This window comes from Myotis brandtii, unplaced genomic scaffold (genome assembly GCF_000412655.1).
Source record: "Myotis brandtii unplaced genomic scaffold, ASM41265v1 scaffold221, whole genome shotgun sequence".
Taxonomy (NCBI): domain Eukaryota; kingdom Metazoa; phylum Chordata; class Mammalia; order Chiroptera; family Vespertilionidae; genus Myotis; species Myotis brandtii.
In genome coordinates, this window is record NW_005358287.1 from 671085 (window position 1) to 695297 (window position 24213).

Consider the following 24213-nt stretch of genomic DNA (forward strand, 5'->3'; position numbering starts at 1 on the left):
TTCTCTCTCATTGATGTTTCTCTCTCTCTCTCCCCCTCTCTCCTCTCTGAAATCCATAAAATATATATTAAAAAGAAATTAAAAAATAAAAATTTTAAAATGTTGGGAAGAGAAAATGATAAAAATCATTGTAGGTAACATTTTGGTAGATTTTTTAATGCTTTTCCTGCTTTTCCATTATTCACTTGGTGCTGTTCCTTTGCTTTTAACTGTTAAATTATTCAAATGTCCACATTATCAACCAAGTTACCACTTTATATTGCAAACGTGCGGTATTTCTAGGAAGCGCTATGCCTATTGCTAGTGGTAGGCTTCAGCGTTATAATAATGGGTCAAGCTACTTCTCAGGTCAATGTCTCTAAAACCCCAGAGAAGGGACGTTAGTGCTGGCGTTAATATGACTGTACTATTCAACACTCTGCATTAACATTTTTCACTCGGAAATTCTTACCCTGGAAGACAAATTTTAGATACGTTTATTCCAGACACTTCACGAACGTCCAGACACCCAAACCATAGAATATTTAGTTCTCGGGGACACACTGCTCACTTCTCCCAGCCATAAGCTGCTCCGAGGGGCTCACTCAGCTCCCTTTAACAACCCCACCTCACTGAGTCACCTACTCATCAATTACTCCACAAATTTGACCCAATTTCAAATAGAACATCTCACTGAAGGGCCCCCCTTTAGTTGGACCCCCACATCTTATAAACATCCTGCCCTTGACCCTCCCGTGCCAAGGAACCCTAAGCTGGTCAAGGCGGCTCCATCCCTTGTGTGGTCAGCAACAATCCACCGACTCAGTCCACGGGTTGTTGTGGTAGCTGCCGGGCCTGACCCGAGCCCCTGAGCGAGGGATGAACGATCGCTCTGACACACGTTTCTGTGAAAGAGAGGCTGAGGCGCTAGTTTATCACCGCCAAGGAGCCCTGTTCGCCTGCCTCCTCTGGCTGTTACTGTCCGACCAGCTTGAACTAAAATGAACTATTAGTTACAATCAGCAGGGTGAGCATCCTGGAGAACGCACATGCTTCTACAAGGTCGGGTTTAAAAGACTAAACAGAGATTCTAGCGAAACACCCCGGGGGGTCGGACTTGTTTGGAAAAGTCAAGGCAGGGGCTGCCGCCTTCGGCAAGGTCCCCCCAGAGGCCCGGCCTTTCGGAGCCTCCTCCTCACAGACACTCCAGCCAAGTCCCATGCTTCCCCACAGGCAGCCATTCAGCAGCCGTGTCAGGAGCCATCTCACCTCTTAAAACATGTTTAAGATTGTGCCCTGGCCGGTCTGGCTCAGTGGGTAGAGCGTCGGCCTGCGGACTGAAAGGTCCCGGGTTCCATTCTTGTCCAGGGCACGTGCCCGGGTGGTGGGCTCGATCCCCAGGAGGGGGCGTGCAAGAGGCAGCCGATCAGTGATTCTCTCTCATCATTGATGTTTCTATCTCTCTCTCTCCCTTCCTCTCTGAAATCAATAAAAAATAAAAATAAAAAAAAGATTGTGACCGATTTACCACGGGGTTTGCACAAAGTGCAGGAGCATCCGCATCCCGGTTTTGTTCTGCGCAGCAGCTCGCCAGATGGGAGACATACATTAAAGACAATTAAGGGCGAAAAGGAGCTGCTTTTCCCACGTAACACAATTACTCAGTGTGAAAACATTCAGGCGGTGTTTATGAACTCCACGGATGCGCAACATAAGCTATTTCTTCACAAGACATAAGGAATCTGCGAGGAAATATAAGCAGCATTTTTGTTCTTTTTTAGAGATCCAATTAGTGTGCCTTTGAAAGAAAAACTGTCTAAAATTTAGATTACTTTTATGTGACTTATAATCACATGAAGTCTTCAGATTGTAAATCAGGCAAAAATAACATCTTCTCAGTCTTGACAACCTCCCATATGGTGATGCAGTTTTATGATAGATTAACAGCAGATCAATGTCCATGTGAAAGTCTAGCCCTTGAGTTAGTGCAACATGCAGACCCATGAGACTGCCAGGAGATTTGAATCTTTACTCAGACGTGTGTAAACTATATTTTTATGCAGAAAAGAACTGCAGAAGCCCTAGCCGGTGTGGCTCCGTGGGTAGAGTGTCGGCCTGCGGACTGAAGGGTCCCGGGTTCGATTGCAGTCTGAGGGCTTGTACCTTGGTTGCTTGTGGGAGGCCACCATCCGATGTCTCTCTCACATCGATCTTTCTCTCTCTCTGTCTCTCCCCTTCCCTTCCACTCTCTAAAAATCAATGGAAAAATATCCTCTGGTGAGGATTAACCTAAAAGAAAAAAAACAAAAACTGCATAAGAGACGCTAAAATTCAAGTAAAGAGAAGCAAGTTGATTTGATATCAGAGTTGAGTTTTAAATGAGTGAAATATAATATATTTTAGGAAAAAGTGCACAAATCATCACCGAGAGCTCAATGAACGTCTACAAAGGGGACTGACTGTGTGCTCAACGTCGAGACGAGGTCAGAGTATTGCCCATGCTCCCTCTCCGTTACTACCTTCCCTTCAGAGTGATGTTTTCATGCAGAAGTCTGGGCATCTCCTTCGGTCTACACTTGTGTCAAAAGTTAGACGTTAACATATGAAGCTTATTTTATGTCAGTTGTGCCTCCATAATTGTTGATAAGAAGTAAATACACAGTTGGTTTCCAATAACAATATGTGCTATATAGTGGTTAAACGGAAGGAGGAGGAGAAACATAAAAACATCTGCGGACTTTGCATATGTGTTCATGATGGACCTGAACAATAAGAATGAGTCAAGCATGAAAAGGTAATGAAAAAAGAAAAAAGCATTACACAGAGAAAGAACTGGTGGATACGCCGTATGGTGTCTCCTGGTCTTTTTAAGACTCCACAGCCCCGAGGCGGCTAGAAGGAGAATGACCTTTCACACATAGGGAGTCCCCGTGAAGCATAACGTACTGCATTCACTGTAAGACATGGATAAAGCCAACCACATTCCTGTGGTGGCTCGACAGTCAGGAAAGGGGGACTTGGTGATGAGTAAAGGTGAATGGAGCTGTTAGCGTCAGCATCTCGGGCCCAAGTGAATAACATAGTCACTAGAGTGTGAGTGAGTGTGTCGGGTGGGGAAGGCCACGGAAATCCGACAGCAGAGCAAGAACAAGAGGATACACCATCCCCCCTGAATGGGAGAGGGTAACTCACAGGAAGAAAACAGAGAGGAGAGAAAGAAAGCGAAGGCAAGAGGGGTTTCCAGAGGCCTATGGGATCGGAGCCCACTGCAGAGGTCCCTGGCCCTCACTGGTCTGGCCTCTAGGAAGAGCCCCTCTATGTGTTTTCTTTTGTTTTGTGTTTTTTGTGTTTTTGGTTAATCCTCACTCAAGAATATTTTTTTCCATTGATTTTTAGACAGAGTCGAAGGGAAAGGGAGAGACAGAGAGAAACCCTGATGTGAGAGAGACATGTCGATTGGTTGCCTCCCACGTGCCCCCGACCAGGGCCGGAAGGCTGCAGCTGGGGTACATGCCCTTGATTGGAATCAAACCCGGGACCCTTCAGTCTGCAGACCAATGCTCTACCCACTGACCCACACCGTTTAGGGCAGAGCCCCTGTTTAATACCAATGTCTAATGTCAATGGGTGTAATAGGTGTTCACTTAACTGGGATGAGCTGCGTATTTTCCATTATTTAAAAGCTACATTCTCAAAAAATAATCTCAAGCCTGAAGTGCCTTGCAAACAACCCAGAACTGCATGGCCAGGGCTGTGGGCCTCCTTCCGGCTGACGCGCCTGATGACGGAGTCGGGCTGCGAGCGGGAGAATCTCTGCTCAGGCCCATGGAGCAGAGGCTGCAGGTGGCCTCTCTGGTGTCTGCATCGCGGGAAGTGAGGGGAAGCCACGGGGGAGGCGTGGATGGCAGAGCAGCTCCGTGGACCAGAAAAAAGGTCTTACTTTCCCACTGTCTGACCCAACCACTGGGTTTTGGTCCAGGTCTCTCCTAAGTTCTGTGCGTAGATTCTGAGCGAGAACTGAATGAAGAAGCTGTAAAGAGAAGCCCTGGTTGGTCCGCATTGTCCCTGGACCCGCCGTCCCCCTGCGCAGGGCTGGGTGTGCGCAGTGGCCTGTGAGCGTGTCAGCACCAGCCCGTCTCCTGTCCACGAACAAGGGGAGGAGGCGGCTGGTGCGTGGCACGAGGCTTCCGCTGCCAATGGAAACCAGAACTCGGGGGTTTGCGTCCAAGCTCATTGTCTCCCAAAACCCAAGAGGGATTCACGTGCAGAGCTGGAGGCAGCGCTTCCTGGGAGGGGCCAGGCCTGGGAAAGGTGCAGGGGGTGCAGGAGCAGCGGGGGGGGGGGGGGGGGGGGCGCGTGGAGGCCACAGGCCCTGAGCCACAGAACAGAAGGGCAGGAGCTCATTGCAGGCTGACAGAGGGAGAGGGAAGCCCTGCTTTTTAATCTGGAGGGTGGAGACAGCCTTGCTAGCTCCTGATTGGTCTCTTCAGAGAATTCTACCTTAGCAACATCCTTGGGATTGGTTTATATGCCTTCCTGCCTTGTGATTGGTTACCCGCATGCTGCCTGTTTTAGCAATCCTATATAATGAAAAGCTAATATGCTAATTAGACCGACTGTGGAACAACCTTCTGGAAGGACCAGTGAGTGGGGGCAGGGCTGCCGGGCCTTGCGGCAGCCGGGGCCAGGAGGGCCGACCCTTGCACGGATTTCGTGCATCGGGCCTCTAGTGTCCATACGTTTTGAAGTTTGTCTCTCGGGGGCACACCCTTCTTTCCCCGCCCTGCTGGGGTGCCTTAGCAATTCCGCCCAGATGGGCTCCCTGGTTTTACTTCCCCTCTCCCTTCCCAATGGTCCCCGTTCCTGACCACCTAGCTTCCCTCTGTCTCCTCCGTGTAATCTGTTCCCCAGGATTTAAATGTGGGAGACAGGAAGGGCAGTCAGGTGACTCCTGCTGGGTGCAGACCTAGAATCATGCCAGAAAAGGCAGTTGAGTGATCATTTCAACGAGATAATGTCATTTGCGTGTGACTTTATTAACGATATAGAGAGCCCACAGGCTTTTTGGCATATGGTCCACTATCCCCTAAGCTTGATGTGCATGTCATCACAAATTCAAACTTAATTTACTCTTCTTCTGTTTTTTCTTTGAGAATTTGTGGTTTTGTGGAGTTGGCCTATTGAGGTTTCTGAGTAAACATAGTCAACAATCTGTTTTGGAGAAGAACATGAAAATAGTTATAAAAACACAAGTTCTATGAGAATAACTATGTCCCCATAATTTATGGCGGAGAATAGCTCTGTGTGGCCCTAGATGTCATTGGAGGTGAAGTCAGTTGACACAGTGACCATCCCTCTTACTTCTCAGGTGGTGACCCCGCTGCGCATCTGAACAGCTTTCCCATCAAGAAAGCACCAGGGGCCGGCTTCGCTTCGTTTGCATTGTTTGTTGCCCTTTTCCAAAAGTGATCAGTTTCGGTTTTGCAATTTTCCCTCTTCAGGATTTTTACCTATTTTTAAGCAATTTTTTTTTTAACCCGGCAGCCCTGTGTCTGATGCTTTGTGCTAATCCAGTCCCCCATCAATGTCGATGTCAAATTATTGTCCATGTGCCCTTGAAGCAAAAGCTGGTGCATCTAGCGTCCAGACGTCTCCATTTTTCTTATTTTCCGTAGCAGTTTGAAATTCTGTCTTTATTACTGTCTCCCTGGGCTCATGCACAGGGCGCTCTGTTGGACGTGCCTGTGTGTCATTCGTAAGGAAGCATCTATCCTTCCCCTGAGCACAAAGGCCGTCTGGAGATGTCACAAGAGTTGTTGTTGTTTTTAGTAAAATTCACCTTTTCATTGATGTGACTGCACTTGATGGAGAAATTATTTACCTTCTTTCCCCCACTGCTCCATTTATCACTTCCTGGCATAGCGAAGTCTCGTGAAGCAATATGTTTAAAAATACAACTTCATCTTATTACTTCAGAGGCTACCCTAGTAAGCATTTTCCCAATCTAACACTGTGTCGAGTTTCTATTAAAAACATGTGACCACCCCCCTCCCGTTATAAAGCCCATTGCTAGGTAGATTATGTATTTTATGTCATCAAGTCTTCACCACAAGTCTCAAAAGTACGTATGGCCATGTATCCCACATTACAAATAAAAGTCCTGTGGCTTAGAGAGTTTAAATAATTTGCCCCAAACCACAGAGCTAGGGAATTTAGTGCAAGGATTTAAAACCAAGTTTCTAAACTTCAGAAACTTTGCTCTTAAACATTGTGTTTCACTCAGTCGAACAAGGTTCTTCAGATTCTGTTTACTACCTGGTCAGTTTTTCTGTAAACTTAAAACTGGTGTAAAATAAAGTTCATTATTTAGGAAAATCTATTGATCATTGTTAGAAGTATTCCTAATGTTTATATTTCATTCTATTGATTTACATATTTATCCTTTCACCAATATTACCCTATCTTGATTGATAGCGTAGTAATCTTGAAATAAACTAGTGTGAGATCTAAAACTTCTTTTTCTTTTTCAAAATCGTGCTGGCTATTCTGGTTTCCTCACCTTTTGAGAAAAATTGTAGATTCACCTTGTCAATTTCTGCAAAATAGGTCTGTGGTGTTTTCTGAGAGTTTTCGTTTTAATGAAAGAATTATGTGTTGTTGTTGTTTTTACCAAAGTTATATACACATTATCAGCATGAAGTTTTAAGTAAGTATTCATTAATGTAGAGATGCAAAACAAATTAACTACCTATCTAATAAATAGTAGGGGTCACAGAAATTAACTACCGATACAGTAAATAGTGAAGGAGAGACACAGAATTTTAATGCATGCGCATTTCTCTTTGAAGTTCACAGTAGACACGTTATTGAGCGGGCGGAGTGGCACAGCTGTTTAATCCTTGCTCAGTTGTACACACTTGTATTTGAAATAATGCGTTCTTGAGTCCCTTTCAAAAGCAGTTGCTGCTAGCTCAGCCAGTTTGTCTGTTAGTACAATAGAAATAGAAATAAATACAATTTTTAGTTAAACTAATGTGCCCGAATCTCATCCATCACCCCCCTCCCCACATCAAACACACACACGGTCACACACACAGGCTCACGTCTCAAATGCAGATGCCAGGGATCCGACACGCGCAGCTTGTACGTGATGACTGTTTACAACTGGGAGTAAAGGCCAGTTTGCAGTCATGCACACGTTCTCCCAAATAATCAAACTGTCCATGTGACCAGATTACCTTCCTCCCGTCCTAACGTTTTTATTCTGCTTCGAGAATGAAATGGGAATTGGTCGTTGGAAAGTTGGTGCCACGACCTTTTGAGTTGGTTGTCATCCTAGTTTTTAATGGACTCCGCCTCTAACACGGATGCTTCAGGCGGAGGTGGCAGCTCCTCTCCGATGGGGACTGACTGGGGAAAGCAGGTCTGAAGGTTTTACTGGGGGAGGAATACGAGATTTGTGCTCACAGAGCAGCATGATGAGATAGTCGTTGCAAACAGGAAACCTACAACATTTAGGCGAGGTCGCCTAAGACATTATTATACTGTACTTTTTCTTTATAACTGCCAACCAACCACATAAACATTTTATTCCCTAAGTTATTGGAGAAATTTATCTTTGGATACATTTATCTTGTAAATGTATTTGACATTTAAAGTTAAAAGGGACGGACAGATATGAGTTATGAAGCTCATAGTGAGTGAATATACATTTTGGAGGTGGTTATTTTTTAATGAAAATAGAATATTTCGACGTTACTCTGAGTCTTTGGTGGCGGGGCTGTATAATGTTTCATAAGTGAAGGGATGCGCCTGGCAGACACGATCATTTATTTATTCCTTCGGGGGAAGTGGTCGTCAGTGTCTACTGGGCTCAGAGGAAAAGCTACACCAATTTTCTGCCCGAATCAATAATTTCAGATGCTCCCTCACCTCCAGTGACCGTGAGTAACGAGATGAAAGACAACATTAAACATTGTTTGAAGGGCTTTGAATGTCAGCGGTGAGCACACATCAGCTGATTATATAAAGTAGCTCATTCCTGCCATCACGGGAGTCACCCTCCTAAGAGGGATCTATTGATGTATCTCAGACACATATTTGGGGATTATCTTTTTAAAAGTAGGTTTTTAATTTTAAAGTGCAAGTGTGTGTGTGTGTGTGTTTAACTTGCCAGGATTGTCAGGAAACAAGCAGCCTGGGGGTGGCCCCCTGGCAGAACCCAGTGCCCAGGCCTGAGTGACCGCAGCGGGCAGCTGAGGACCCTGCCCTCAGTTTTGTGCTGCCTACGGGCGACCTGTGAGTCTTGGGAATGGGTGCGAGGTCACGGCTTCACCCCATTACCAACCTCTGAGACACATGGTCTTTTCTTAATGAAGTGAAAATGGCTTCGAGGCATTTTTAGTCACAACCTCAGCTAACGTCCTAATTCCAATATATTGCTATTTAATTGCTTTAGGATACTTTATTAAATGGATTAATTCATCAGGAGACGCATCCTTGAAGGAACTCATTGTGCATGATGTGCTACATGTTCTCTTACCTAACACTGCTCAGTTTTTAGTAATTTTTGATTAAAAAAAATCCTATACTTGTTTTTAGTCACATCAAATACAAAAATAATCCATATGTACCACACATGTCTAATTTAGAAAAGCAGGAGGAAATTCCCTTTGAAGCTCTCTTGGGGAGAGAGCAGTTACTGGTTTAATAACCTTTTCTTTTTCTTTTTACATTCATAAAGTAGATCCGTGAAATTAGCCACTATTTATTGCGATGTTTCCAGTGAGCGTTGTATTTACGTCAGCTTCCAGAATCAAGCAAAATTAGTTTTGGGAGAGAACTCAATGGTCATGAACTCTAAACAGATAAGGAAACAGTCCTGCGAGGACTCATGGTCAATGGGAGGTTGCACCGCTATTTAAAACAGAAATATGTGTCAGCTACACCGTACAGAGGAGCTGTCAGGGGTGACATTGGTTACTAAGATGATGTGGATTCAGGGGCACAATTCTATAACACGGTATCTGGTATTGGGTGCTCACCCCCCAAGTCAAGTCTCCTTCCATCACCCTGTAGCACCCTTTACCCTCTTCCACCCCCCCCTTCCCGTCTGATGATCACCACACTGTTGTCTGTGTCCATGAGGGGTTTTCTTTTCTTTTTTGCTTCATCCCTTCACCTTTTACACCAGCCCCTCATTTTGCTTCATCCCTTCACCTTTTATCACCAGCCCCCCACACCCTCCCCTCTGACAGCTGTCAACCTTGCCAATCTGTTCTCTGTGTCTGTGAGTCTGTTCCTATTTTGCCTGTTAGTTTATTTTGTTCATCTGACTCCACATGTAACTCTTGACCCCACATGGCATCTGGTGACTCAGTCCCTTCTAACTGCGGCCGACAGATGTCACGCGGGGCCCAGAGGGTTCTGGTTACAGCTGTGCCCTCGCTCACCTCCAGGGTGTCACGGGGCGACACCATTACCAAGTCAAGCAATTAATCACAGCATTTTCCCCAAGTCATGCGGTTTGTTCTGAACAGAATTCTGGTCCCATCGCTGCATGAACTCCGCGCTCTCCTCTCTGTGAAAGGGGCCGGAGTAGCAGGGAGTGGAGAGGAAAAATGCACACGTGTGTTTGTGCTGAGCAGCAGGAGTGCCTGGCTGAAAGGGAAGGCGGTGCCTTTAAAAGGGAGGGAAGTCCTTTCCTTTCCTACGTGTCCCTGAGGGATCCAAGGGTGGGGGGGTGGGCGGGGGGCGCCCAGCTGAGAGCCCAGAGCTCCATTGTTCTCTCCACGCAATTTCAAGCGGACCCTCACCTGCTGGAGCCTCTTCTGTGGACAAAGTAAGTAGATCATGTTGCTTAAGACACAGGACGAGCCTGCTCCAAGCACACAGCATAGGGCCCGGAGGGCCTTGTCTCTGTGTCAAGTCGCAGTGAAGGGTGTGCCCTTCATGTGCCAAGTGCGTGTTCCGAATGCAGTCCCCCCACCATTACTCAGCAGATGCTCTGAAGTCATTACTTATAGGCGGGATCCTGCTCTCGGGCACGAATGCCCTCTCCTGCATGTGCTTCGCCCACGGAGGAGCAGGGAAAGCCAGACAGCGACCCCCACGCGCAGGAGACGGGGCTGTGCAGGCCGTAGGAGGTGGTGACTGCATATCGACCACAGAGAAGGAAGACATGTGACTAGGGTGCCAGCGGGAAAACACACCCAGGAATGGGATTAAAAGGCGACTGAGAAATGGACTTTTAGGAAAGAGTGGACAGAGTTATGGAGGTGGGTGTCCAGGGAGGAAAGCCCTAACATAGCACGTGGTGGGAGCTGAGTCCACGGGAGCACAGGAAATGCCCAACAGGAACTCTTGCCTTAAATAAACAAGCGCGTTGGCCAGCCGGCGTGGCTCAGGGGTTGACTGTCACCCAGGAACCAGGAGGTCATGGTTCGATTCCTGGTCAGGACACAGGCCTGTGTTGCAGGCTCCATCCAGCTGATCTGTGATGCTCTCTCATCACTGATGTTTCTATCTCTCCCTCTCCCTTCCTCTCTGACATCAATAAAATATATTAAAAAATAAAGAAAGGCACCACTGCCAACCTAGGCTCAGCAAGAAAGGAGCCGCAGGAACGACTGTTCTGAACTCTCCTCTGTTTCTAATCTCCTGAGAGTCCACACAGCAGCCAGCCTCCACGTGAGACCACAGAGCAAGACACCTGAAGAGCAGATGATGATGAGCAGCATCCAGAGCGCAAGACGGGTCAGGGGAGGGAACACGGGTCAGGGGAGGGAAGATGGGTCAGAGGAGGGAAGGCAGATCAGGGGAGGGAACACGAGTCAGAGGAAGGAAGATGGATCAGGGGAGGGAAGGCAGATCAGGGGAGGGAAGATGGGTCAGGGGAGGGAACACGGGTCAGGGGAGGGAAGGCAGGTCAGGGGAGGGAAGATGGATCAGAGGAGGGAACACGGATCAGGGGAGGGCAGAAGAGGAGGGCCCACAGGGTTCGACTTGCTGAGAGGCAGTGGTGTGGAGCGGGCACCCCGCATGTCTAAACGCAGTGCAGGCTCATCTTCCTGAATCTGTTGGTCGTGGTCTAAGACTTGGTTAGTGAGACAGCTTACATTAAGCGCAGCATGTATTTCGTTGTCTACCATAAAACTGAGTACACATAAGAATGCTCCTATTGGGTAATAACTTCTGATTCTCAAGCAACCCGTGCACATGACTTGTTTATCCTAAGCATTCATAAGTTTGGTATTTGCTACACTGAAGCATTAGCGATCAGATCTCAGATTCTGATTTTTGGCAAGCTAGCAAACCAATAGTTGTTTTTATTTAGTTTCCCCTTAATATGAGTGTGTATTTCTATGGAAACTCTGCTGCCTTCAAGAGTTGATATGCAGAGCAAGATGTATGTACACAGGGCTCCACATCAGGTGTGGCTGCCCAGCTCATCACCAAGTGGCTTTCTGGATATATGACAAATAGAGTTTCAGCTGCATCGCACAGAACTGTATGGCTCCTTCCCGTTTACATTTTTGATGTCATCACTCTCTATGTTGTCCTTTCATTACCGAGTTGTGGTAGCTACAGTTATTTTTAATTGTCTTTGACTTTAATACCTGAGCTAAGAGCTCAGTGCACTCTTCTAGAAAGGAGTTGCAGAATTCTAATGACATTTATCACCTCAATCGAGTCTTGTACGTGTGCCTTGGTTTCCGGTTAAAGTGCTCCTTTTAACAGTTCTTGTAAGGCAGGCCTCGTGGGGGTGAGCCTCCTCAGGGTGTGGTTTATCTGGGGAAGACTTTGTTTTCCTTCATATGTGAAGGGTAAGTTTGTTGGGTAGAAGGTTCTTGGCTGGCAGTTTTGATCTTTCCAAGTGTTGAATTTGTCATTCATTCTCTTCTAGCCCCTAGCGTTTCTGCTGAGAAACCCTCTACCAGCCTAAAATGGGCATTTTCGAAGGTTACATTTTCCCACCTGGACTGCCTTTGACATTATTTTTTTATCACTGACTTTTGACCGTTTTAGTGATGTGACTTGGAGAAGGTCTTCCTGTGCTGGGTGGCATGCTGGCCTCTCGGCTTCCTGCACGTGTAGCTGCAGTTTCTTCCCCAGGACGTGGACGTTACGTCTTTCCGCCCACTCTTTGCTCCCTTGTCCCCTCTCTTTTCCGGGACAAACCTCGTGTTGGGTTTTCTCATGGAGCCGGGTAGTTTGCAGAGGGATTTTTACTTTTTTTAAAATCGCTTTTTTTTCTCCTTTTCCACCAGAATCATTTCTATGCTTCACCCTCACGCTTGCTAATTCTCTCTTTGTTATGATCTGTTCTTTTTCACATACAATGCATACTTCATCTCATTGGTTGAGTTATTCAGCTACATAACTTATGTATTTTTTGTCTTTACAGAAGACAAAATCTCTTTAGTAAGTTACTTTTTATGTTAATTAACTTTATGCCTGAGACCATTGTTTTTTTAAAATATATTTTATTGATTTTTTACAGAGAGGAAGGGAGAGGGATAGAGAGTTAGAAACATTGATGAGAGAGAAACATTGATCAGCTGCCTCCTGTACACCCCCTACTGGGGATGTGCCTGCACCAAGGTACATGCCCTTGACCGGAATCGAACCTGGGACCCTTCACTCCACAGGCCGACGCTCTATCCACTGAGCCAAACCGGTTAGGGCCTGAGACCATGGTTTTGCCTTTCTGAGTTGTCTGGTAGCTCATTGGATTTCTTCATAACAGCTAGACAGGTATCTTACATTCTGTATCACTTAGACTTCAATTTTCCATGCGTTTGGGTTCGGTTGCTGAATAATTGTCATTGTGTGTGTGTGTGTGTGTGTGTGTGTGATATCAAGTTGCCACGAGTTCTCAGGTGTTTGATGAGAAGGTGCTCCCCCCACATTTAAAGAAGCAGACGCCTTGCTTGTTGGACACAGCTCTGTTCCCTTAGAGCAGTGGTTCTCAACCTGTGGGTCGCGACCCCTTTGGCGGTCGAACGACCCTTTCACAGGGGTCGCCTAAGACCATCCTGCATATCAGATATTTACATGACGATTCATAACAGTGGCAACATTACAGTTATGAAGTAGCAACGAAAATAATTTTATGGTTGGGTCACAACATGAGGAACTGTATTTAAAGGGCCAGAAGGTTGAGAACCACTACTCTAAAACAAAAAACTACTCAGGCCTTCTTCCTGTTTCCAGAGGGTGGCATTCTGCCACAAGCTTTCGGTTCCTTCATGGCCCTGGTTCCCAGCAGCTGAGGTGGGGAGCACCTGCATGGAGAGCACAGCACAGAGGATAGAGTCAGTCATGCTGTAATGACGGGCCCAGTGCCAGGCGGGGCCTGGGAGTTTCGGAGGGAACCCTTTGTAAGGTACAGGATCCTCTCACCAGGACGCCGTACACCTGCAGCTCATACAAACTCTATTCAATGTGAACTGTTCATTGAAAAAACATTTAAAAATAACTGAAAAGAAGCATGGGCTGTCGGCAGAGCCCGGGAACATTTGTACGCAGCACCTGGCCCTGTCGGGGGTCCTCGCATGGGGGAGGGCCCCGAGGTTGGAGGGTGGGCCCCCTGTTCCTAGGGCTTCCTGGCTTCCTCCAGTTCGTTTGTCTGCCTCCTTCCTTTCCTTTCTTGCCCCTCGGTCACTACGGTCTCTCTGCAGAGAAACAGTCCCTCCAGCGGCAGCGTGGGCCAGGCAGACCACCACTCTGCCTCACCCTCCACCGCCTTTGCCGGAGAGCTCGGCTGGCTCACGGCCTGGCCAGCTGCTGCTTCCTCTGCCAGCACTGCCTCTGCCACCACTGGCCACCAGGGCCCAACCTACCCCTTTCAGCTGCAGGGGTGAATGGATCTCTCGGGGGTTCTGGCATGTCTGATGAGTTGTAAATCAAAGGGGACAGAATAAAAGAACAACTTATGCCTTCATGATACTGACCTAAACATCTTATTCATTCATTCATTCATTTATAAATATATATTTTTATTGATTTCAGAGAGGGAGGGAGAGGGAGTGAGAGGTAGAAACATCAATGACGAGAGAGAATCATTGATCAGCTGCCTCCTGCACGCACCACACTGGGGATCAAGCCCTTAACCGGGGCATGTGCCCTGACTGGGAATCAAACTGTGACCTCCTGGTTCATAGGCTGACGCTCCAACACTGAGCCATGACGGTTGGGCTAAATGTTGTTTTTAAAAATGGAGGTTTATACCTCTCACCTGTTATTAACGGGTTAATAAGAATGGCTGTTATTAACAAGACACTGAAATAAAATCAGGGGCTATGACAAACCTGCAAGAAAAATAAACTTGAAAGACGCAAAGGCCAGTTTCTCAGAGAGAGGCTCAGGGTAGATTTCTATGAAAATGAGCCCTCAGGGAACAGGAGGTGTTTAAAGTAAACCTATCACAACAGGTGTCTTCAAATGGATATTATTTTAAAGATAAAGTTGAAAATATTTTCTTAAAAAGGAGGGTAAACATGTGGGAAATAGAGAGAGATGGTATGATGAAACTTGTGAAACACGTCAGGCGTCTAACAGCGAATATTAGAAATTCCAGAAATAGAGATGCCGTCGGGCCATGGAGCGCGTGGCTCTGCTGGTCTAAGCGGGCGGTAGTGAGCCTCTGCAGGGCCGCCTGTGCCCGCTGCTCTCTGAGTGCACGTCTCTCCCAATAACCCTGTTTCTTATCTGCATCCTAAGTCTGTGGCTACGAAACAGGACGTCGCTTTAATAGTGATGACTGAATAGCCCCACCATCATCTCTTCCTCCCCTTTGTTATAGGTAATGTTAACTCAAATTTACCAAGTCCTTCTCTTTTAAAAATGTTTATCTTTAATGTTGAAAGTATTAGCGATGTCCCTCTTTTTCCACCATTGCTCCCTCCACCCCCCACCCCAGGCCTTCACTGTCCTATTGTCTGTATCCATGGGTTATGCATATGTGCATATAAGTTATCTGGTTACTCTCGAAGTCTCTCTCTTCTTACCATCTTCTAGATATTTCTCAACTCTGTCCTCTCTACGATCGCTTGGACGTTTGATTACAATTTACTCGTTGCTCGCCTTGGCATGGTGACCTCCAGAAATACACCTTCTAATGTGAAAGCTCTAAAACGAGTAGGCAGTGATCCTTTTCACTGGGCCACTTTGCAATGACATGTGACTTTTCACTACTGCTTTCAACTGTCTGAACTTTTTGGAGTTGCGTTCACCGAGCACTCAGATCTGCGTGTGTGCGTCCTGCCTTTTGACAAGCAGTGGTGTGTGTGTGTGTGTGTGTGCGTGTGTGTGTGTGTGTGTGGGGTTTCTCTTGTTAAAGCCCAGGGGAAGAGGTCAGATTGAGATTCACATTTTAAAAATTAAGCTTCACAGAAATATTCTACTCATGTTGCCACATAGCATTACATCTACCCTGAGCTAAATCTGGACTTTATTAGTGTGTAGTTGAGGTAACCAAAAAATAAATAAATAAATAAAAATAAAAATAATCCGCATTTGTGTTGGAGAAGAGCTTTCAAAAACAAGGGCTGTGCTTTTTGTTCCAGGGAAGTGATACCAACAAAATGCAGGGAAATTCATTCAAGACGGAGCTGATGGGAGGGTCCTTGTTGACTCTCCTCCAACAAAGATTGTCTTGAATCAAGAGAAGAGCAACAGCCCTGGGCTTTCAAAATGGAGTAGAGAGGGCGTCAGACGCACTCTGCAAAGGATCACTCCTGCCCAGCAGCGAGGCTCAGTGGTTGAGCATCGACCTATGAACCAGGAAGTCATGGGTTCGATTCCCGGTCAGGGCACATGCCCCGGTTGAGGGCTCGATCCCCAGTGTGCGGCGATCAATGATTCCCTCTCATCACTGATGTTTCTATCGCTTTCTCCCTCTCCCTTTCTCTCTGAAATCAATAAAATTATTTTTTTAAAAAGGATCAATACCTCAGTAGTAATGAGAAGTGGAGTCTATTGCCAGAACTCCAGTGCTGAAAACCATAGCTTAGGAGCGCTGTTGTAGTTAAACTCCGAGCTGAGGCAGAAGGGCCAGGAATTCACATGAAAGCAAGAGGCAGTCGATGGTCTTTCAGAAATCACCGTGTGACTTTTTCCACCGCCGATAACAGTCCTACGACGAAGACTAAATTCAGACCGAGGCCTCGCGGCCTGTTGTGCAGGGTTTCCCAGGGGAAGTGTCTGAGGCCTGCAGTTTCCGCTCGATAGGAACGGCACAGGCAGATGCTCAGGGGCCAGGACGCTTGACCACCTTCCTGGGGAAAGCTGTGCTCCAGGCAAGAAAAATCAAACAAAAGTCTCTTTTGAGCTTTGGCAAGTCTTGATCTTTTAAAGTTTTATTTCTTACACTTGAGCAAGGCTTTGTGAAGCTTGCACGGTATCTAGGATTGCTTTAACTACAAGCAATGTATTTTGTGTCTGTAAGTGCCACCTTATTTTTTGCATTCCCTTTAATTATTTTACTCTAATACTGATCCAATCGAGTATCAGGTTCTGTCATTATTTTTCTGAATCTGGAATTCCTTTTTTTGGATTTTATGCCATAGACTGTCTCCTTGTTCAGATATAATAATATTTCTCCCCCAAATTCTTACATTAGTTTCTAAATATGATAAAACATTCTAATCATCTAGGGGTTACCATAGGATTATAAAGGACATTGGGACTCAGTGTTCATGTCAGTGGTCCAAGTTGTTTCAAGAAAGAAATAGGATCCCCTTTTATAATTCACATTTTGGGATTATATAATTTTATTCTTTAAAAATACCTATTTAAGCAGCTTTCCACCCCATTACCAGGATGAATGCAAGCACAACACATGGACACACACACACAGAATTATATATTATTTTTAAGCATACAAAAAATAACTTAAATCTAGGTAATCATTGGTAGACACTGCATCTATGACTACTCTACACATAGCACTTGCCTAAGAATCCCTTTGACCTGAAGTAATAATGTCAATGAGCAAGTCAATGACTATTTTCCAGACTCACATATTGAAGTTTAAGAGATAATCTCATTTTCATCTTTTGCTTGCCAAATTGGTTTGTGATGAGAAGTATATGGATTTATCAAATTTTTGAAGTTTATAGCAGCAAATTATAATTATTATTGTGTTCCTAGCCTATTTATTTTCTGCCTACAAGGTTCTGTCTATAAATTTTGTAAAGGTGCTATTTATTCCTTAGTCATTGATTTTCAATACTTTTGCACTAGTATTCTGACCTTAGCTGAAGTTCTTTATCTCTTCCTGTGACTCCATTTTCTCCTCTGTAAAATTAAGAGTAGAAATGAATTCTCATAAGTCTCCTTCCATCTCTAGAATTTAGATTCTGGATGCAAATTAATGGTCATCTGATAATATCTACACTAATAAAAGAGAAACATGGTAATTGGCGTACGACCGCTACCCTTCCCATTGGCTAATCAGCATATCCTTATGCAAATTAACTGTCAGCCAAGATGGCCGCCGGCAGCCAGGCAGCTGGAAGCGAACATGAGGCTTCCTTGCTTCAGTGACTGCAGACTCCAACATTCCCCGCCTCACTTGCCGGCCTCTGAGTTGCAAATCTAATCAACTATGTACTATGTTGTATGCAAATTAATGGTCATCTGATAATATGTTATAATAATATGCATAAAATCTATTCTTTTCTAAGTTTCTGTCAGACAGTGTTTATCCTATTTAATCTTGACAATAGTAATATAAATTATTATACAAGTTAGAGAGTCCAGGGGAAAATAGTTAAGAAATGTATTCTAACACATACACGAGATCAGGTCTGGAGGACCTGTGTCTGAGGCCAAGACCAGGCCCTTGAACATCATCCTGTACGGAAATCATTGTTTCTGTTCCACGGGCAAACTGTGCTTCCAAACGTAAAGTGTGAGAAATCCACTTTCCCACCATTTAAGCTTCACTGTCCTTGGGGTACAGATGTGAATAAAACGTTTTCCCGTCTTTATCCGGTGTTGTACGCTTGCCAGCCCCCCTTCTAGGCACCTAAACCCTAACAGAACTGGAGGCAGTTGGGGACTGGCTACCTGGAGACGTATGGGAAGTTCTCTGTTTCAGACAAAGTGCTTCCTGTCCCGACTGTGCGCCGACGGAAAGCCACTTTCCTCTTGTGCTTGGAGTCGATCCCCACACCTTTATACTGACCCCTTTCTCTACCCTGTGTCACGGCATGAGATGCCCCAGATAGTCAACCAGTAAATCTCACCTTCCAGTTCAGGGCGAATGGTACATCCTTTGGGGGAAATGTTCCTCTCAGTCAGACCCAAAGCTCAGACGGAGGGAGAAAGGGATCGAGCCCGTGGGTCTTGGGTCCGAGAGTGAGAAGGCCGCTCCCACACCGCGTTCCCAGACCTGTGTGTTCTGACTGTGGGGAGATGAGGCCCCTGTATCGTGTCTCGGCTTCAGAGCGCAGAGCAGACTGTAAGCACACACCGGGCTTGCAGGTGTTGTCTCCCGAGGGGATAATTCAGTCAACTGAGGCACCCATTCAGCCTTTTCTACCACTTACGTCAAAGAGCAAATGCTTGTCTGTGTCATTTTCAACCAGACCGATGAAACTGAGAAGGGCTGTGATATTTTTTATGGAATGTTACGTTACCTGCCTATGTACACTCCCTGTCTTTGTGTGCAAGTGATACTCAAGTACCTACTTTGATCCCAGGAAATACACACATCTGAGCAAATAGACAGACTGTTTGTAGCTGTAGTCCTTCCGTGATGTTCACCGTGGTCGGCTCAGGTAAGGTTGGTTCAGAAGAAGGAAAACTTAGAACAGAAAAGTCTTCAAGTCCACACCCGCCTGTAGCTCCCACAGGGCCACTGGGCTGGTCCGGGATGCTCTATTCTATTGGCTGTTGGTACGACGCTTCTCCTCTGGGGATTGTGCCCCTGCCACCCAGGCGATTTCTTTCCTGCTGCTCATGAAGCAGTCGGTTCACCTGCATTTGTGACTTCAGTGCCTGGGGGAGACCCGTCTGTGCATTCCTTAAGTTTATGTGTTTCATGAATTCCGATCTGAACCCAGTTTTAGCGATCAGACTTAGTTAGCAGTTGAAGGGTTCTCTCCCCGGCACGCACCCCCCTACCCCCCGTCCACCTCTCAACTGACTACTGTGTTTTTGTTAGCTTGAGTCTCCATGATTCCCCTCATTCTTTTTCTCTAGATTCTAATGGATATTTCCTGAGCTGAGTGCACGGATGTGGGGTGTTTTATTGCATGATCATCGGGGGCCCATGTCCCTGGCCACCCTGGTTGTGGCCCTGGCCTCTGTAAGTAGCCAATGTCCCCTGTGAGGACACAGCACATCTCTCTGTTCCTGGATGAGGCTCTCCGCTCTGGCGATGGCCTGGGTTGCCCTTACGCTGTCCTGGGCATCTGACCTTCGGCCCCCAGAGTTCTACCACCTGCAGCATATTTCCATCCCCTTTTCAAAGCGTTACACTCTCCTCAACGACAGCACAACCAAACGAAAACATGCAGACAAACCAAAGAGCACGCATTTTGCTTTCTGTTGGCTTGGAGAGAATCCCGTAGCAATGGCCGTGGGGAGACCTGGGAGGGATCTGTCTAAACACGCAGCCAGAGACGCAGACTGCGTGCGTGGGGGCTGAACTCCCCAAACTTCTCTGGACTCCACACACGGATCCTCCCGGCTCGGCCACGTCTGCTCAGGGAGTGCTGTCTGCCCAGCGGCTCCTTCGTCACCGGGGACCCGGTCGCCCTTCCTGGGCTGAGGGTCACCTCACGTGTGTCCACAGAACAGGCTCCACGAACCCCGGTGGCACGTCAGCCCTTTTCTCTACGGGGGCTCCATGGGAAGCTGCATGAGGCAGTTTTCTCCGAAAATCCGAACCACTGCCTGTACCCTCTCTGTAGACACTTCTGAAATCATCTGAGCAATTAAGTTAAATGAGTTAAATGGTGTTGCCGGAGCAATAGGGGTTTGTGAATCGTTCTCTTATTTTAAACACGTTAGTGAGGTATAATTTACGTGCAATAAGCCGCACACATGGGCAGGGACAGTGCGGCACGTGTTGATCCACGCAGACACCTGGGAAACCAGCCCCGCAATCAGCGTAACCGTGGGGATCGTCCCCTCGTGCTCTCATTACCCGCGGCCGCTCCTCCGCCCGCCCTGCCTCTCCTGCCCGCTCGGTCGCCCGCCGCTTTCCGCTCCGTGCGTTCATAGAACTGAACATAAATGAAACCATAGGGCGGGTGTTCGTTTGTCTGGCTTCTCTCAATAAACATAATGATGTAGTGATGCCTCCATGTAGTAGGAATGGAAAATCCATCGCTTGTTAGTGCCAACCACTGTTCCATTAAACGCGCGTGGCACGGTATCAGCCACTGCACGTGCTTGTCGGTGTTGGTGATTATCAGTAAAACCGCCGTCGGCATTCATGCCAAGGCTTTTGTGTGAACACCGCCAACACTGCCCTGAGCGTGGGGTGCCGAGCGTGTGGTAAGAGTGTGTGTAACTTTATGAGAAGCCCCTGACCTGTTCCGTAAAGTGGTTGAACGGTGGTGCGTTCCTGCGGGCAGTATTTGAAGAGTCCATTCCCTCCACACCCCTGTGCGCTTTGGAGCAGTCGCCTGTTCTCATCCCGGCCGCTCGAACAGCTGTACAGGTGTGGTTTCCATCTAGACATGCCCCGTGACCTTTCATGCGTTTCTATAGCCTTTGGTAAAGTGTAGGTTTAAAACTTTTACCAGTTTTTTAAAAAAAATTCATTATCCAGTTTCAGAATTTTTAATATATTCTATAAAAAGGACCTTTATTAGGTATACTATAATTTTTAAACGTTTTCTCTTTATCGGTGGCTCATCTTTTTATTCCCTGAATGTCGTTAAAGAGCAGAAGATTTTAATTCTGCTGAGGTCTAGTTTATCAGCGTAGTCTTTGGAGAATTACGCTTTTGATGCTATCTCTACAAAATATTCAATGTACCTGTCTACCTAAGGTCACATGTGTCATGCTTTCTTCTAGAAATGTGATAGCATTGTGTTTTACAACGCGGTTTAGGATCCAGTTTTAGTTAATTTTTGTTCGATGTTGCGAGGTGCAGGGTAGACATTGGTTTTCCCACAGATACTATCCAGCTGTTTTGTACCCTTTGTGGAAAGAGTGTAGATTCTAAGGATCACCTTGGTCATTGGCTGAACCTGACTTCCTACTTAGTCTTGGCCTGTTTCTGGTTCTTCATCGTGTGGATTGGTTAGGTTGTCTATTCTGCCAATATCTCTGTCTTGATTATTGTATTTATAGTAATTCTATAGGACAGCGTTACTCCTCCAGTTCTGTCCTTTATAAAAGCTGTTTTGGCTGGTCTAGGTTCTTGGCATTTTCCTATAAATTTTAGGATCCGTTTTTCTATTTCTATAATCAAGGCTGCTGGAATTTTGATGAAGATGGTGTTGAAACTATAGATCTATTGAAAGAATTGACATTAACAGCATCGTGTATATCGATCCATGATCATGGAGTATCTCATCATTTATTTGTCTTCTTTAGTTGCAGTTAGCAGTATCTTGCAGTTTTCCATGTGTAAGTCTTCTGCGTGTTTTGTCGGGTTTATCCCTAAATTCTTCCATAAGTGTTGATACTAATGTAATATTTATTTTAATGTCAAGATGCATTTATTTATTGCTTATAAATAGTAATACAATTGATTATTGCACATTGATCTTTATCTTATATTCTTGCTGAGCCAATTCACTTATTCTGGGAGCTTTGATGCAGGTTGTATCAGATTTACCATAGACCATAATGTCATCTGTAAACACTCATCCTTTTCCAAACACAACACCCACACTTTCTGCTCCATTGAACTTGTTAGAACCTCCAGTATAAATTGAATTTATGAGACTGGAAATCCTTGTTTATTCCTGATTTTAAGGGGAAATAGCCATACTCTCACAATGAAGTGTAACATTGGGTATAGCTCCCCCCCCCCCCCCCCCAAAAAATTAAAATGAAGTTCCTTTTCCCTAGTTTTCTGAGAGCTTTTTTGGGGGGGAGGGGTTATGTTAAAAGCTTTTTCTTTATCTACTGTGGTGATCATATGATTTTACTCTTTTATTTGGTTAATGTGATAAGTTACATAAATTTATTTTCAAATATAAAATCAAATTGGGTTCTTGGGATAAACAGCACGTAGTCGCGACGCATTATCACTTTAATATATTGTTAGATTAAATTAGCCAAACTATTATAAACTTTTCATCTTTGTTTAAGGGGAACATTGCTCATTGGTTTACTTTCCTTCTGAGGCCTTTGGTTTATTATCGAACCAGGTAGGAAATATCCCTTCACTTTCGGCTTCCTAGACATTTGTGATCATTAGCATTATTCCTTCTCTGAATGTGCCAGCTTATCTGCAAAGCCACCAGACCTAGATGTCTTTGTGGGGAAGCTTTAAATTACAAATACAATCTCTTTAATAGGCACAGATCCAATTATTTCTGTGGAATCCATGCAGATGTCATACTTTTACCTGAAATTTGTAATTTGTGTTTTCTCTCTCTCTTCCTTTATCATCTATCTATCATCTATCTATCTTTCTTTCTTTCTATCATCTATCTATCTATATCATCAATCTATCATCTATCTACCTATCATCTATCCATCTATCATTTATCTATATCATCTACCAATCAATCAATCTCTCTCTCTAATGTTGGCTAAGGTTTATCTTTTTTTTTTGGTCTTAAAGAATCAGCTTTTGCTATAAAAATGCATTGTGTGTTATATGGTGGATACATGTCATAATGCATATGTCAAACCTATGGCATGTACAACACCAGGAGTGAACCCTGTAGTAAGCTATGGACTTTGAGTGGTGAATGATGTTGATTACAAGAAAGGCTGTGCATGTGCATGGGAAGGAGATATGTGGGAAATATCTATACTTCGTTGTAAATCCATAACTGCTCTAAAAATTTCAAGTCTTTTAAAATTTTTAAAAAAAGAAAGAATCTGCTTTTGGTTTCATTAATTTTATCTGTAGGTTTCTGATGCTTATTTCTTTTATATAATTTCTGGTGCTTATTTCCTTTACATTATTTATAACATCTATTTATTGATATGCCAGTTTTTTCTTTCTTTTTATTCAGCTTTAAATGAGCTGGAGTTCTCAGGACGTAGTATTTGCAAGACATTTCTGATCCGAGTGTGTAGGATGAGTAGCCTCACAGTTCTCCTGGCCAGCTAATATTCATCCGCCAGTGGTTCTCTTGTCTCTACTGACATAAAGACATACGTCTTCATGCAGACATAGCTCATCTTCTCGTTTGAACCAGGCACGACCCAGGGAAGGTTTAGCTGTCAACCCTCCTAAGCTCGGTTCCCAGTCCCATTATTGCCCTAAACGTTCATGCCAGGACTTTTGTGCTCCGTTGCCTACACTAACTCCTGCCAGTAACAGACCTGTAAAGAGGGTGCGCTTCTGTTTTTTACTTTCTTGTTTGTGGTTTCTACTTGATCACAGAGGCTTCAGGGAACTTAATGTATTTTGGAGGGTTTAAAATATTTTTGTCTCCAAATATGTACGTAAAAGTATATTGATATATGTAAACAAATGTGTGCATATATTTATTTTCTTCATGATAAAACAAAAAATATTTGCCTGGCCAGCATGGCTCAGTGGTTGAGTATTGACCTATAAACCAGGAGGTCATAGTTCAATTCCTGGTCGGAAACATGCCCAGGTTGCAGGCTCCATCCCTGTTGTGGGGCGTGCAGGAGGCAGCCCATCAATGATTCTCTCTCATCATTGATGTTTCTATCTCTCCCTCTTCCTTCCTCTCTGAAATAAATAAAAATATATTTTTAAAAATCAACAGAATCATTTAAAAAAAGATTTACACATTTTTATACAACCAGTAACTACAAATACATTGATGTAGCCACATGTTGCATTACAAAGCGAAAGGTAGGTGTTACTTTCCATTAACAATGGAGAGATCATATATTTTGGACGACCATGTACATACATGTGATACATCACATGACAATGTGATGAAAATAACTATTTTCATCTAGATAAAATGCATTTAAAATGTTTGGACCTAGAAGATAAAGGGAAAGTAATCATTTCAATGATATCATATTTTTGTTAGTAAATATTTTTTGTGTGCATTTATATATACATATAACTATACTAATAAAAGGGTAATATGCTAA